At 36.5% G+C, this 14110-nt stretch overlaps 1 protein-coding gene across 2 annotated transcripts in view; it reads left to right on the top strand.

Annotated features, from left to right (window-relative positions):
* The window catches only part of TAFA2 (TAFA chemokine like family member 2), a 2885489-nt gene that overhangs the window by 1746926 nt on the left and 1124453 nt on the right, over nucleotides 1-14110 (top strand). The gene's annotated exons all lie outside the window — the stretch shown is intronic.

Genomic DNA, 14110 nt, shown 5'->3' with positions numbered 1-14110 from the left:
CACTAACCTCAGCTAGTCAGACCATTTTTGTTGTGTGGTTTAAAGATGCAAACCTTGTTTAATCTACCCTAGCTTGTATTCTTTTTTTGCATATTGGCCTCTGCTTTCATTTTGCTGGGGTACCTTCTGTGCGGAGTCTGCATGTCCTCCCTGTGGTTGCGTGGGTTTCCTCCGAGAGCTCCAGTTTCCTCCGACATCCCAAAGATATGCTGTAGGTGGATTGGACACTCTAAACTAGCCCTAGGCGTGAGTATGTGCATGTCTGTGCCTTCTGTGGAAGGTTGGGCGCCGGGTTGGCAACTCGACACCGTAAAACTCCACTGCCAGTCATGAGCAGACAGGTTATCCACTGTGGCGACCCCTAATCATTTCTCTCTTTCTCCACTCCTATTATGTCTAGTGAATGCCTTGCACTGTGTTGTTGCTCTTATTTAAAATTGCCTTCCTACTATCTTTGAAGTAGCCTTATGATCTGCAAGTGAGACCTCAGATGTTATTATTGCTCTGCTGTCTTTCATATTGTAATGACAGATAGCCTTCATGTGTATCCATGCATTCTGCCACCTCTTTGTGCCAGCTGCTTTCTGTGAATCCATTTTGTTCATCAGTTAATTGTTTTGTCTTTGCTCTCCAAATGCATGACTTACATGTTTTTGCACTGGCATACTGTAAGCAATTGGTTCAGTTTAACTAGAGACACATTCACTGTTTATAGGGCAGATGGAGTTATACATTTGATATTAAACATGTTTTATTTGCCAGATTACACAGACTTCATCTTCTTGGTCTCATTCATGAAGTGGACAACTTAGGGAATGAGCCATGGTGCTATAAGGCTGATCTTGACTGGCCTTGGGTTCTTCGGTCCTAATGTTTATTAAACTGCCATCCCATCTTTTGCATCTAGTGTCTTTCAGACACTATTAAAAGAGGGATTGGTTGTATTATTCAGCAAGAAGTCCACTGTTGACTTTTAATGATCTGGATAGTCAGTGCCACTTCTCAGACATAGCATATATAAGCAAGGTCCTTAAAACTATGACCTTTGCACAGCTTCATTCCATTTCATGGAGCACAAAATGTGATTCATTTCAGTGAGGATTTTGTTTATGATATAATATTTGTTAGGGTGGTGAATGACATTGTCTTGGTTATGGTTTAAAGAAATTACTCAGATTTGACCCTTCTTGATCTTTTTGTGGCATTTAAGAAATACAATCATGGCATCATTTTGGGTGGGTCTAGTTCACGTTGTCATAAGCCGACAATATCAAATATGATATTGTCGGCATGACAAAGTCGAAAGTTCAGAACATTGCGCAGGTAAACGGAAATCTCCGTAAAAGGGAGATTTCCATTTACCTCAATGTAGTGCGGTCTCAGAGTTGGTATATTTAAGTAGGGGGGTGTGGGGGGTGCAGGGGGGCTTGCCCTCCTGCCTACGCTAGTTTTTTTTTTTTTTATTGATTTATGGGTTTTTTTTACGTTATTTGATATTTTACTACTTTGATCAATAAAGTTCGACCTTTATTGATCCGATATAGTAAAACTTTGATAACGTGATAGAGATGCTTTTGGGCAGTTATAACTCTGCTGTGGGCTCTCAGGAGTTGTACTTCACTGGCTTACTTTTTATATTTTGTGTTATTTCCAGAGGATATTTTTGGGCTTATCTTTTGTTCACAAACCCTGTGGTCTGCTGAATTTTATAGGCTTTATTTTTGTATCCACTACTGTTCACTGTATATATGCTACCTTTTGGAAAAGCCATTTAAAGACAAGGATTAAAGTATAATTGTTATGCAAATAATGCACAGTTCTACATCTCTTTACCTAATGAAAATATATCTGTTATGAATTTCTGAGGATTTCGTCTAGATTGTATGCATCATAGGATGTGTTACAATCAGCTCAGATGGAACACTTCTAAAATAGTTGTCACAGTTATCTAAGCCATACTTAGAGATTCAGACAAGCTGACATTGCACCCCAGTATTATTTAATGAGGGTGACAGACTGAATTCTGTTTTTAAGGTACATGTCCTTGCCATTTTGAAGATAAGGTTCACTTAATAACAGTATATCAGCTGTGGTGAAATTGCCTTGCCATCATTTCTGGCATGTTGTTATATAAAGTATATAATTTCCAGAGATGTATCTACTGCCATTCAACCCTTAGTTTCTTCTCATCGGGACTGCTTTAACTCCCTGTACCCAAGCATTCCTGGCATGGATCTTGATTGCTTGTAGCTAGTACAACTCTCTACTGCTTATCTATATATCTTGTTATTCCCATATTATTACAATCTTGTGCAGATGACACTGGTTGACTGTGAGATCACTCATCACCTAAAAGGTTCTTTTTGGTGGTCTACATTGCTCCATTTGATGTGAATCATCCCTCTCTTTAATATACCCTATAATCTGACTCACATTCTTTACTCTGGATCTTTGGGGCTGCTAGTGACTCTGAGGACCTGTCTTATGTTCTTTGAATCTGGTCTTTCTTATGTCATACCCTGCACCTCTTTAACCTATTTCTAGAGTGGCTTTCTGAACCTTAATCATTGTACAATTCCAGAAGGTTCCAGAAGATCCATCTTTTCCTGCTTACTTTTTTAGTTTTACCTATTTAACATTATTTTTAACTACTGGTAACAACCTGTAGCCCTAATTATTAGTTTATTTATAGTTGATACTGATGTGTATCCAACTGTGGATAGTTTTAGGCATATAATAAAGATGAAGCTTAAGTGGAAGCAGATGAGGACACATTTCCCAGCAGTCTACATTGTCTAATGATTGACACAACTACCATTACATACACAGTTTATTCCCCTCTAGTTACACTGAGCTTTTTTAGCATAGACCCCTGTCTTTTATTACTCAGCATTTGCAACCTTATATAACATGTTGTACCAGTTTTCAGACATTCTGTTTTATCATTCTTTTGAGTGAACGGGAATAATTCAATGATATCTACAAAGACAAGTTCTACCTGTTGACCTTTATCAGAGAAAGTATTCACCCACTGAATTAAATCATGATGTCATGGATAACATAATATTTACTTGCAGAAATTAACAAGTGTGACATAGCCTGGAAAAAATGTTTAAAGTGACTGTCTATCACTATTTATGTGGGGTAGCTGTTAGAGGCACAGGTTGTGGCTTTAGCAATGGGACCCATTGGAGGATGATAACAATTGAAGCTGTTTAGGTCATTGTAATTAAAAAAATAGTTTACTTATGTGAAGTCCCTAAACACAGAGCTATTTGCAAAGAGATACTGCTAGTTTTAAAGGTAGAGGTTATTGATTTATGGTCTAAGGTAGTCCACAATGATTCTGCCCTCGCTGACTTAAAGGAACAGCTTAGTACCTTATCTGAAAAATGTAGCACAAGTTTTACTCCATTCACCATTTTAGCTATTCCACAAATTCCACAGTCCTAGACACCCCCTTTAATTACTATGGAAAAGGTCCTCTCTAGTCTCTCAAAGGCCAAGAACACTTTACCCTTTGACCTGATATCACACCATGTTGTCTGATTACCAGTACCAAATGTGGTCCATCTGAATTTGTACTAAAACACATTAATCTAAGCCTCTCCATTGGTTACATTCCTGAAGACTAGAAAACAGCCATTCTAATGGCATTACACAAGGGTGGCCCAACCAGGGACCCATGTAAGTATAGACCTGTTAGTCTCAATAATCTCATGTGTAAAACAATACAATGTATCATCTCAGTCCTCAACATACTTAACATTGAAAATCTCATAACTCTGAACCCTCATCAATTTTGCTTTGTCAAAAGAAGATCTTACTTCCTTAACCTCTTTAATTGCTTTTAAAAAGTAACTGAAATAGTGGATAGCAGTTATGCAGTGCATACAGCATCTCTAGACCTGGCTAAGGCCTTTGACACTATTCAATTTGTCTACTTGCAAATATGAATATAAATCTTTATGTTGTGTGGTGGTCATCTAACTGGATGTCTGACAGAACCCATATAATTAGAGTCGCAGGTACCGGTTCTGGAAGCAAAAATGTTACTGGACAAGTATCACAAGGCTCAGTGTTGTTCTGTCTCACTGTGTCTCTCTCTTATTTGACATCTCTTCATTAGATATTCAGGCAAACAGTCCTGGCTTATGGATACCTAAGTCTGAAGACAACTATAAATTGGGTGATGTTATTTGATCTTCCAGTTACTGTCAATTTTTCCAAGATGTTATCATATTCATAACTGGCGAAAGGACAATGGTCTCAAATTCAATGTAAAAAATGCAGTGTAGCTAATTTTGGTAAATAAAATGTCCTCAAGTCATACATAGTTGTAAAGGATCTAGACAGTATTGTTGATAATTCCTTTTCTTTTGGCTATTATGTCACTGTAGACGTTTGGAAAGTCTTCTGTTAGGCTCATCTGATTTCCAAAGGTATTTCCTTTAGATCCAAGTTAGTCTTAATTTCTCTTTATCCATTTCTCATCAGACCAATTATTGAATGTAATGCCCCTTTTGACACATATTTGTCTAAACATATTACTCAACTTGAGAAACACCAGAGATTCCAAAGTGAAAACGATTAATGGCCTCAAAAAGTGTTAGTCATCAGGAAAGACTGACATCGCTCTCTCAGTACTCATTTTCTTATATAATCTTCAGTGGGGATCTGTGTTTAGCCTTTAAAGCCATGAAAGATCTAATTCTGCTTGACCTTCTATTCCTTCATAGAACAAATGATTCCTCAAATACCAGGGTAAAGGCACTAAACCTTCATCAACAGATAAATAAGGCAAGTTGCCATGGTAGCTTTATATCTCAAAGTATCCCTTACATTTGGAACAGCCATACTCCTCATGTAAACTTTTGCATCCTTCAAAATAAACCTAGAAAACTGGATGGGCAACATCAATTTTTCCCTCAGTCAATTATTGGCTAGGCTTGCCTATTAGTTACCTATGAATCAATAATGTGGCAAGCATTACCGAGTTTTACCTGTCATGTATACAGTATTTAGGTTGATGTACATATTGTGCTTGGGATCAGGTGGGTTTAGAATCAGGGACAGCATGGAGTGGTCATGCAGACTTGGACTGTGCCACATGTAGGTAATCTGGTACAATAACATAAGATGTTTCGGAATTCCTTTGTCTATGCATGGCATTGTTTTCCTTGTAGGGATATGAGATTACAACTCCAAAATAATGTCATGATGACTGAGGATCCAGGGTAGCACAACAAGATAGCAAAAGTTCTCTGCAATGCACAATACAACACCAGCTCCTTTGGAATCCCACACTGTGTTTAAATTTGGGTCTTGAAAATATGGGGACTTAATATTTTCAAAAGACAAAGTGGAATAAAATTGTGAAACTAAGACAAATTAAACTAGTCCTGAACCATGGGTATGTTAATTAGGTAGGAATTAAAGTCACATCAATGCTATTATTAGCAGCTGAAGGTATAGTCACTTTCGAATATGTGACTCCTTTGCTTTTTTTATTTAAAAACATACAAAAAAAATGAGCAAATACTAAGCAAATTCCTAATAAATATACAAAAGTTAATGTGTCTCAGAATAAGTGCCCCTCCCAAGTGATTTGACTTTTAAATATTTTTACATTTGTTAGGTAGAAATTAGCCTCCACTCTTGCCTCACCCGTTCATTTTAAACAGAAATTAGCAACATTTCAGCTTCTCTGCTTTAGATAAAATTATTTTTTATTTTAAATTCATTAAAATATTAATGAAAGAAAATGACTGACCTACATCATGATTATACATACTTTATACTTAAATTTAGTATCCCACAGAATATGCGTTAGCAAACCTTGCTCAATTCAAGCTGTCTTGATGGATTATAAACACTCACCAACTTTACACCCAAACAGTCACACCTATCAATAATTTATGGCAAAACATGTTAATGTACATTTTACCTTAAAATTATTAAAATTAATTGATAGATTTCTAGAAAATAAATTATAACAATATAGCCTCAACTATTACTTGCAATCATGAATGAGAAATAGGATAAAAAAGATTTCAGGTGGTTGCTTTAACAAATCTAGTTTAGCTGCAGCAAAGGTGAAGTGAAGGCTACTACCTCCCTAATCCATTATTTTTTTAAGATATTGTATGTTTGACTAATAGCTCAGTGTAGGAGCTGCCACATAGTGGTAATGATGCAGAAGTTATTGCCATAAAATAATGCTCCAGTCTTGTATTAGTGGCATGTAGTGCCACAAATCAGGGATAGCACATGTGCAAGAATACACACATCCTTTGATGCACTTGTGATACTAGGACTAAAAGACATAATATCCAAATCCTCACTATGCATGACTGCACCATTACTGCATCCTGACTGCTGCCACATGGAGAAGAGTTTGTAAGGCTCTTGCCCCATGGGAATGAATGGGCCAATAGGTAGCCCAAAAAGTTGCTAGATGGTCATGGTGTACCACAAAAATAATTTATTTTGTTACCCAGGGAAGCCAGTATTAAATCTATACTAACCCATCTGTACAGAAGCTACAGATGTTGTGTGAACTTCATGACATAAACTATCATTACAAACTGTATTTTTTTTTATTAGGGTTGATTTTTTTGTGCATTCCTGGTGATTTCTGATATTCTCATATATGATGTAAGGTGTTTTCAAATGTCATTTTTTCTTAACATGTGCTAGTGGAGATGGGAATGGAGATTGCTGTTTTTTTCTTATACTGGCTGTCAGTGTCCACAAAATTTTAATGTGTCCTACTACTTTTTTTTTTTTTTGATATTTCTGTCTTAAAAGTTTGTGTGGATGTGGTGGGGGGTGGAGACAGCAGCCCCCTTCTATGCAGTATCATTTTCTTTATCATGACTGATAGTTGGAGGGGGGGTTATAAATAGGACTTGGGGAGGGGATTACAACCCTCTGAACAGCAGGAACTTCAAGGTTTTGTCAACTAGCTTTAAAATTTTAAGGCACATGAAGAAATGACTCTAAGTTAAATTATTTAAATATGTTGGTTTCCTCTGGGTCATGTCATAGAAACAACTTGTAATTTATGTATATTAGTTTTCACAGTGGCATATCAATCAAATGATGATGATCATGTTAGTTTTCCAGACAATGCCCAAGCTGTACAGATTTGATGTCGGGTACACTTAAGTAGAATCCTAATGTCCCTTCTTAACTGTGAATGGAATGTTATAGCTAAATGGATTAAAATAATCTCATTCTTATATTATCAAACATCATTCAGAATAGTTTGGCTGTTTTCCATGTGTAAAATGCAAAGCTGGCATATAGTAGGTACAAACCCATTCAAACTTAGCTTATATACCAGGTTGCATATTGAAATGATGACATTAAAGACTTTAATTAAAGAGATGGGAAGATTTACTGAACAATTGGATTAAATAAGTTTGTTTGATGCAGACCTGTTTAAAAGTCAGACATTAGATAGTGTATATAGTTATTTGCCTTCACTTATAAGTTATTATGTTAAATTCATGACTTTGAGATGTTAATAAGTTAGATTTGTTTGTTTTGTTGATTTGACTGAATTGTTGTGATCATTCAATAAAATATTATCAAGGACAGTGTTTAATTGAAATCTCTGCTTTGAAGCTCTTTGATGTTGTTCTGCTATCAGTGCTTCTTGCTTTTCTAGAGTTACTTTATTCATCTTGCATATTTTAGATAGTACTGTGGTCATCATGTGTCAAAATGTGGCCTAGGCACAGTGGCCTGTTATGGTTTCAGTGTTCCAGATATTTTAAGAAGATAATCTGCTCTATCAGAGGAACTCTGAAGTTAGAAAATAATTTTTAATGTTTCAGATTTTTAGGAAGATATTCTGCCTGTGCCCTCTACCATAGTACTCTGCCTTTTTCTGCATATCTGCTCATCAGTGGTATTTGGGCTATTATGCATTAGCCTTTCTCTTGCTTCACTCAACATGGGGCACAGAGTAGCACAATCCAGATGTTGGACTGTATTATTCAATGTTGCTGTAATTTGTAAAACATCTTTCTACAAATTGTTTCAAGTACTTTATTAGGAAATTATCCCCCGCACCACCATTAAATGCCTGATCAACTGTCTATTAATTCTCCAATTCTTGGTTGGCACCTTGTAGGTCACTGAGTTCACAGTTAATTAATATCTAGAATATCTAGAATATATTCAATATTACTAGGTCAATATATATATATATATATATATATATATATATATATATATATATATATAGGAGATATGAAATTAACAAAGTATATATACAGTGAAATTAATGAACATATTGTTCATTCCCTCATCTGGTAACTTTTAAGTCGTTTTCAGAACTTTTACAACAGAGGTAGACTAATTCATGTTTCCCCTTGTCATTTCCCACTTTTTAGTCCTTTAAAAAGTAAAGAAGGACCTGCTGTCATTAATTTTATGAATGCACCAAATTAGCCCACTTTACTGAAGATAACTGCAAAATATTTGGAAGCAGGGCCTTCTAAGTGTAAATCATTATGTTTTACAGCTACTACCTGAACACTCATGTCCAAAATACCCAGGCACAGACTTTTCACCACTGCAGTATTAGTTGCAAAAAGTGAACAATTAGCTGATGAAAATCTAAGAAAATCATAACTGTGGAATAATTAATTTAGTAAGCCAAGACAGTAACATTCCCAAAGTACGCTGCAGTTAAATGTTTGGATGCAGGAAGTATATGTATATATATCTTTATTCATTATTATCTGTGTTTTCATTCTCACAATGCCAATATGTGCATTTCTACTGTCATTTTAATTTCTGAATTTGAAGCTGTGACTGCCTCTTAGTTCAGGTCTTCACTCAAAAGAGTCTGCAGGCCAGTTCAGTTACCCATTGTCACTAGTCCTATGTTATGATTCAAGGCAAATAGGCAGGTTAGGTTGTTCATATGCTTTATTATATAGAAACACATCAGGATGGATAGCAGCAACATAAAATATAAACAAACTGATTAACTAACAGACCATTATATACATACATGCTTACATCTCAACAGCTGTCTACAAAATGGCAGTCTGGCTTGCACTTGCTCAATATTTATACACATGTGCAAGCCCATGGAAAGCTTCTTAAAGGTATACAGACATACTGATCTACATCCTTCCTCTTTAGTGAATTGCTCACAATAAAATGACATCTGAAAAAAGATATGCAATTTTGCAGACACTAAAAAATAAACAAAACATTCATGTCCAAGTTGCCATGTATCTAGAACATGATCTAGAAATGTGACCTGATCTAGTGATATAGTAATTAGAACTGGGTTTAACAACAGGGACAGTCATTGGTGAACAATCTATCTCAGGAGTCACAGAAATCTTCTCAGGAACAGGGATATTTGCTGGAATGTCCTTTGGAACTGGAACACTGGATGACTCACTGTGAGATTTGGAGTCTTTTTCACAGGCAAGATGCTGCAATGCAGGCTCGGACACCGGTATTAAATGTTTCCAATTCCACATAAATTCTACTCCTTGTGATTCCACAATGTACGATCTTGGCTCTGGACATCCAGTTTTCATGACTCCAATCTGATTAAAACCTTTTGAACATCCGCATCCTTACTATCTCCCCTTCTCGTATTGGATTGAGCGGTTTGCTGGACTTCTGGGACAAATGCCTTTTCATAAGTTGAGCTCTTACTGATTTGTTGTTTTTAGCACAAAGAACCAACAGATGGCAACTAGCTGGTAGTGTGTTTCTGGTTTGTCTTGACAAAAGTCTTTGTGCAGGTGAACCAAGATGTTTATCACAAGGAATATTTTTTTAATTCAGCAGATTCAGAAAAAACATAGCTATTGTCTCATTTCAACTTCTCTAATAACTGTTTTGCACTTTGAACTGCATATTCTGCCAAATAGTTTGAATGTGGGTACTCAGGGCTACTTGTAACATGAATAAAGTCCCACTCTTTAGCAAATCTCTTGAACTGCTGGCTTGTAATCTGTGTACCATTGTCAGAAGTAACTTCCTGCAGATTAGCATGGACTGCAAAATGATGCTTCAATTTAGTAATGACAGTACTGGATGCTAGATTAGGAAAGAGGTCAATCTCGAACTAATTTGAATAAGAGTCTGCTAATGCCAAGTAATGTTGAGCATTTCATTCAAAAATGTCTGTAGCTACTGTTAACCAAGGTAGTTCAGGAATCTGGATTACATGAAGTGGTTCTTTCTGTTGATGTGGCTTAGTACTATTACATACAGAACAAGATGAAAGTACTCTTTCAATATCCTTTGACATAGAAGGCCAAAATACTAGTCCTCTCACCCTTCTTTTGGCAGAATCAGTTCCTGGGTGGCCATGATGCAAGATGGTCATATACTCTTGTTGCAAGGATTTTGGAACAATCACTTTTGGACCTTTCATGATAATACCATTGTCAAACAAAATCTCATGTCTGTAAGGAAAATATGGTTGCACTTATACTGGTAAATAAGATTGCTTTGAAGACTATCCTCAACTGATAAAGTATTTGAGCTTCTGAAGTATTGGATCAGAGGCTGTGTGACTTCTAAGCTCATTAAGATATGTGGAAGAAAATGTTCTCACTTCCATGACTTCAAAATCAAATTTGTCATTTTCATGCTGTTCTCTGGTATTTCTTGGTGATCTGGATAAAGTATCAAAAAGATAAAGATGTTTACCTTTTGTGTAGCCAGGATTGAAATTATACTTTTGCAATTTCAACATCATGCATTGCAATCTGGCAGGAGCTGTATGCATAGGCTTTCTCAAAATAGTGACTAGAGGTTGGTGGTCAGTTTTGATTTGAATTGGGAGGCCATAAATATAATCATGGAACTTCAAACATGCAGACACAATTGCCAAAAGCTCTTTCTCAATCTGTGCATACTACATCTTGGTTTGGGTTAGAGTTCTGGATGCATAGGCTACTTGTCTACCCTCTTGAAGAATGACTGCACCAAGACTAAACTTTGAAGCATCACAAGAAAGAGTAACTAGTTTGTGAACATCACAGTATCTGAGAGTTAGCTGACTGGCAATACTCTGCTTCAGGACATCAAATGCTCTTTGGTCTTGTTCTGACCAGGACCAGGATACATCTTTGCTTGTCAACTATTTGAGCGGTGCTGAAAGTTCGCTCAAGTCTGGAATGAACTTGCCTAGACAGTTAACCATGCCAAGAAAACATTGTAAGGCTTGATCATTGTCTGGGGCAGGCATCTCAAGAATTGCTGTTTGCTTGGAAGGATCAGGTCATAAGCCTGAACTGGTAAACAAATGATCAACATGAGTAACCTCTCATAGCCTGAATTTGCACTTCTGAGGATTCAGCTTAAGATTCACTTCATGTGTTCTTTCCAGAACTTTCTTGAGGTTTCTATCATGCTTGACTTCACCATTACCTGCTACTAGAATATCATCTACTATAATAGCACATGGATAATCAGAAGAAAATTGTTCCATGGCACTCTGGAAGACGTCACTGGCAGAATTTATCCAAAATGGCATTCTCAAAAATCTGTACCTGACAAAAGGAGTACTGAAAGTGGTTAGCAGTAAGGATTTTCGGTCTAGCAAAATCTTCCAAAATGAACCTTTTGCATCCAAAGCAGAAAAAAAAACAGTGGCATTTAGCATAACAGCAGTGACTTCTTCAACTGTGCGCATTGGATGATGAGGTCTTTTTAGTGCTTTGTTCAAATCTCTTGGATCAGTACATATTCTGATATCATCTGAGGTTTTCTTATGGGCTACCAGCACGGAAGATACCCATTCAGTTGGTTCGTCAACTGGGCAAATCACTCCTTGCAGCACCATTTTATCTAGCTCGGCCTTGACTCTATTCTGCATAGCTACTCAAACTTTCTGGGCTGGTCTGACAACTGGGCTGACTTCAATGTCTAACTTCCTGTAGTACACACCTGGGAGTTTGCCTAGTTTGTCTTCTAAAAGATCAGCATAGGTAGAAAAAAATAGAACGGTCAAAATTAGAACAGTGTTTTTTTAAGCTTACATGGTGGATTTCCTTATTAAATGAAAATAGTCCCACTTTCAAACTGTCTCTGAGGCCTAATAATAACTGTACGTGCCTTTTGACTATGTCAAATTGCAAGTCATAGCTGATCCCAGCAGAGTAACATGAAAGCACGACTGAACCTTCACTTTGAATTTCTTCACCAGCATAAGCAGCAAGCTTCTCACACTTTGCCAAATCAAGCTTCACACCAGCAAATACTCTAGCAAATGTTTCTCTGACATAACATTACACTTTGAACCTGTGTCAACTTTGAGCTCTCTGGGTCTTCCATTTATCTAAACAGAACAAAATTCTTTGCCCACAAATCTACTGCATTGACTGTTTCATTAAGCACAGACATACACATCAACATAAAAATTAGGGTCACAGCTTTCTAATTGTTCAACTTGTCTCTTTGAATGTTCTCTTTTAATAAAAGTATGAGCCTCTTTTGATCTACACAATCTTTGGAAATTATTCCACTTTTTACATCTGTGGCATTGCTGACCAAAAGCTAAGCACTTTTCTCTTTTAGATAAATGATTGCCACCACATTTACGACAGTTGACTATGAGGCTAGGTGAGGGCACATGCTTCGAGTTTGCTGACTCACCCTTGTGCTTCGCTGAGACTGTGCATTCTCTGGAATTTGCTAGAAAGCTACTGGGTTTACCAGGGACTGTTACAGGGTTTACAGTTGCTGCCATGTGTTTGGGCCAGTTTCTTTTAATCATGTGCTGCATACTATCAACATTAGCTTCAGAAGATACTTGAAGGATGCATTTCTCATATATTTGACAAATCTCAATGGCCTTATTCAAAGTTAAATCACTGTCACAAAGCAAAATCTTTCTTACAGCATCATCTTCAATAACACTCACAAGTCTGTCTTTTATTAACTCATCCCTTTAATCGCCACATCTGCACATTTTAGCTTTGTTTTTCAAGTCAGTTATATATGCTGCAAAAGTTTCCCCAGGCTTTTGAGCTCTTGTGTAAAATAAGTGCCTTTCCATTGTAATATTCATTTGGGGGGGTGGTCACACATTTCTTTAAATTTACATTTTAAGCACTCGGGGTCTTCCCTTGATTCAGCCAGTACCACTATATGGAGGTTTTCCTCCTCCCCTGCAAACATAGCATTAACAAATGAATGTTCTCTTTCAATAGCGTCTGAACCAGCTAAATTAAGTTGAATAAATGCCTTTGTACGTGCATCTTTGTCAGAAAATGCAGCTTGTATGCAAATAGTGTACTCTTGCTTAAACACTCTCCAATTCTCTACAATATTATTTTCAAATACAAGTGGAGCTGGTCTATGAAATCCTTCAGCCATGCCAGCAAAGTATGCCCAAATGCACTGTAAATATGGCCCTTGTAATTATGTATGAACATGTACACAGACTAGGTATTTGTAATAGCAGTCAAATGCATAATGACCTTTTCAAAATACTGTACTTTGCAATATGATTTGAAATGGCTGTATTGTGTGAAATAAATGTACTGTAATACTGCACAAACTTGTGAACACTTTGTATACTTCAGATATCTTGACTAGCTTTACTTAATATGAAAAAAGTAATTTACAGCAAAAAATGTAGTTGCTTTCCTTATTTTATACATTTTATGCAGTTCAGACATTGTTTCAAACACTTTCATAACTATTTTGAATATTTTTTCAATATGTCACAGTTTCGGACATTTCGTTTAACTAGAAATTTGTTCTGAGCATTTTGAGTGCTTCATTTTATATTCTTTGAGTAAGAAGTCATTTAAACAAGTCATAGTAACTAGAATTTGTTTCTGACCTGTTTTGCAAGTTATACATGCAGTAGGGGATGATCCATTCATCTATATTCCTCCAACATTAACTGAGTGCCTCTTTGTCTTGATTCTGGATCTCACTTCTGACACCATGTCACTCGTCCTATGTTATGATTCAAGACAAACAGGTGGGGTAGTTCATTTATATACTTTAATATATAGAAACACATCAGGATGGAAACTGATTAAATGACAGACCATTACATACATACATGCTTACATCTCAACAGCTCTCTACAAAATGACAA

The sequence above is a fragment of the Protopterus annectens genome, chromosome 11.part0, assembly GCF_019279795.1.
Source record: "Protopterus annectens isolate FY-2018-M chromosome 11.part0, PAN1.0, whole genome shotgun sequence".
Classification (NCBI taxonomy): Eukaryota; Metazoa; Chordata; order Ceratodontiformes; family Protopteridae; genus Protopterus; species Protopterus annectens.
This window is presented reverse-complemented; position numbering and strand designations above follow the sequence as displayed.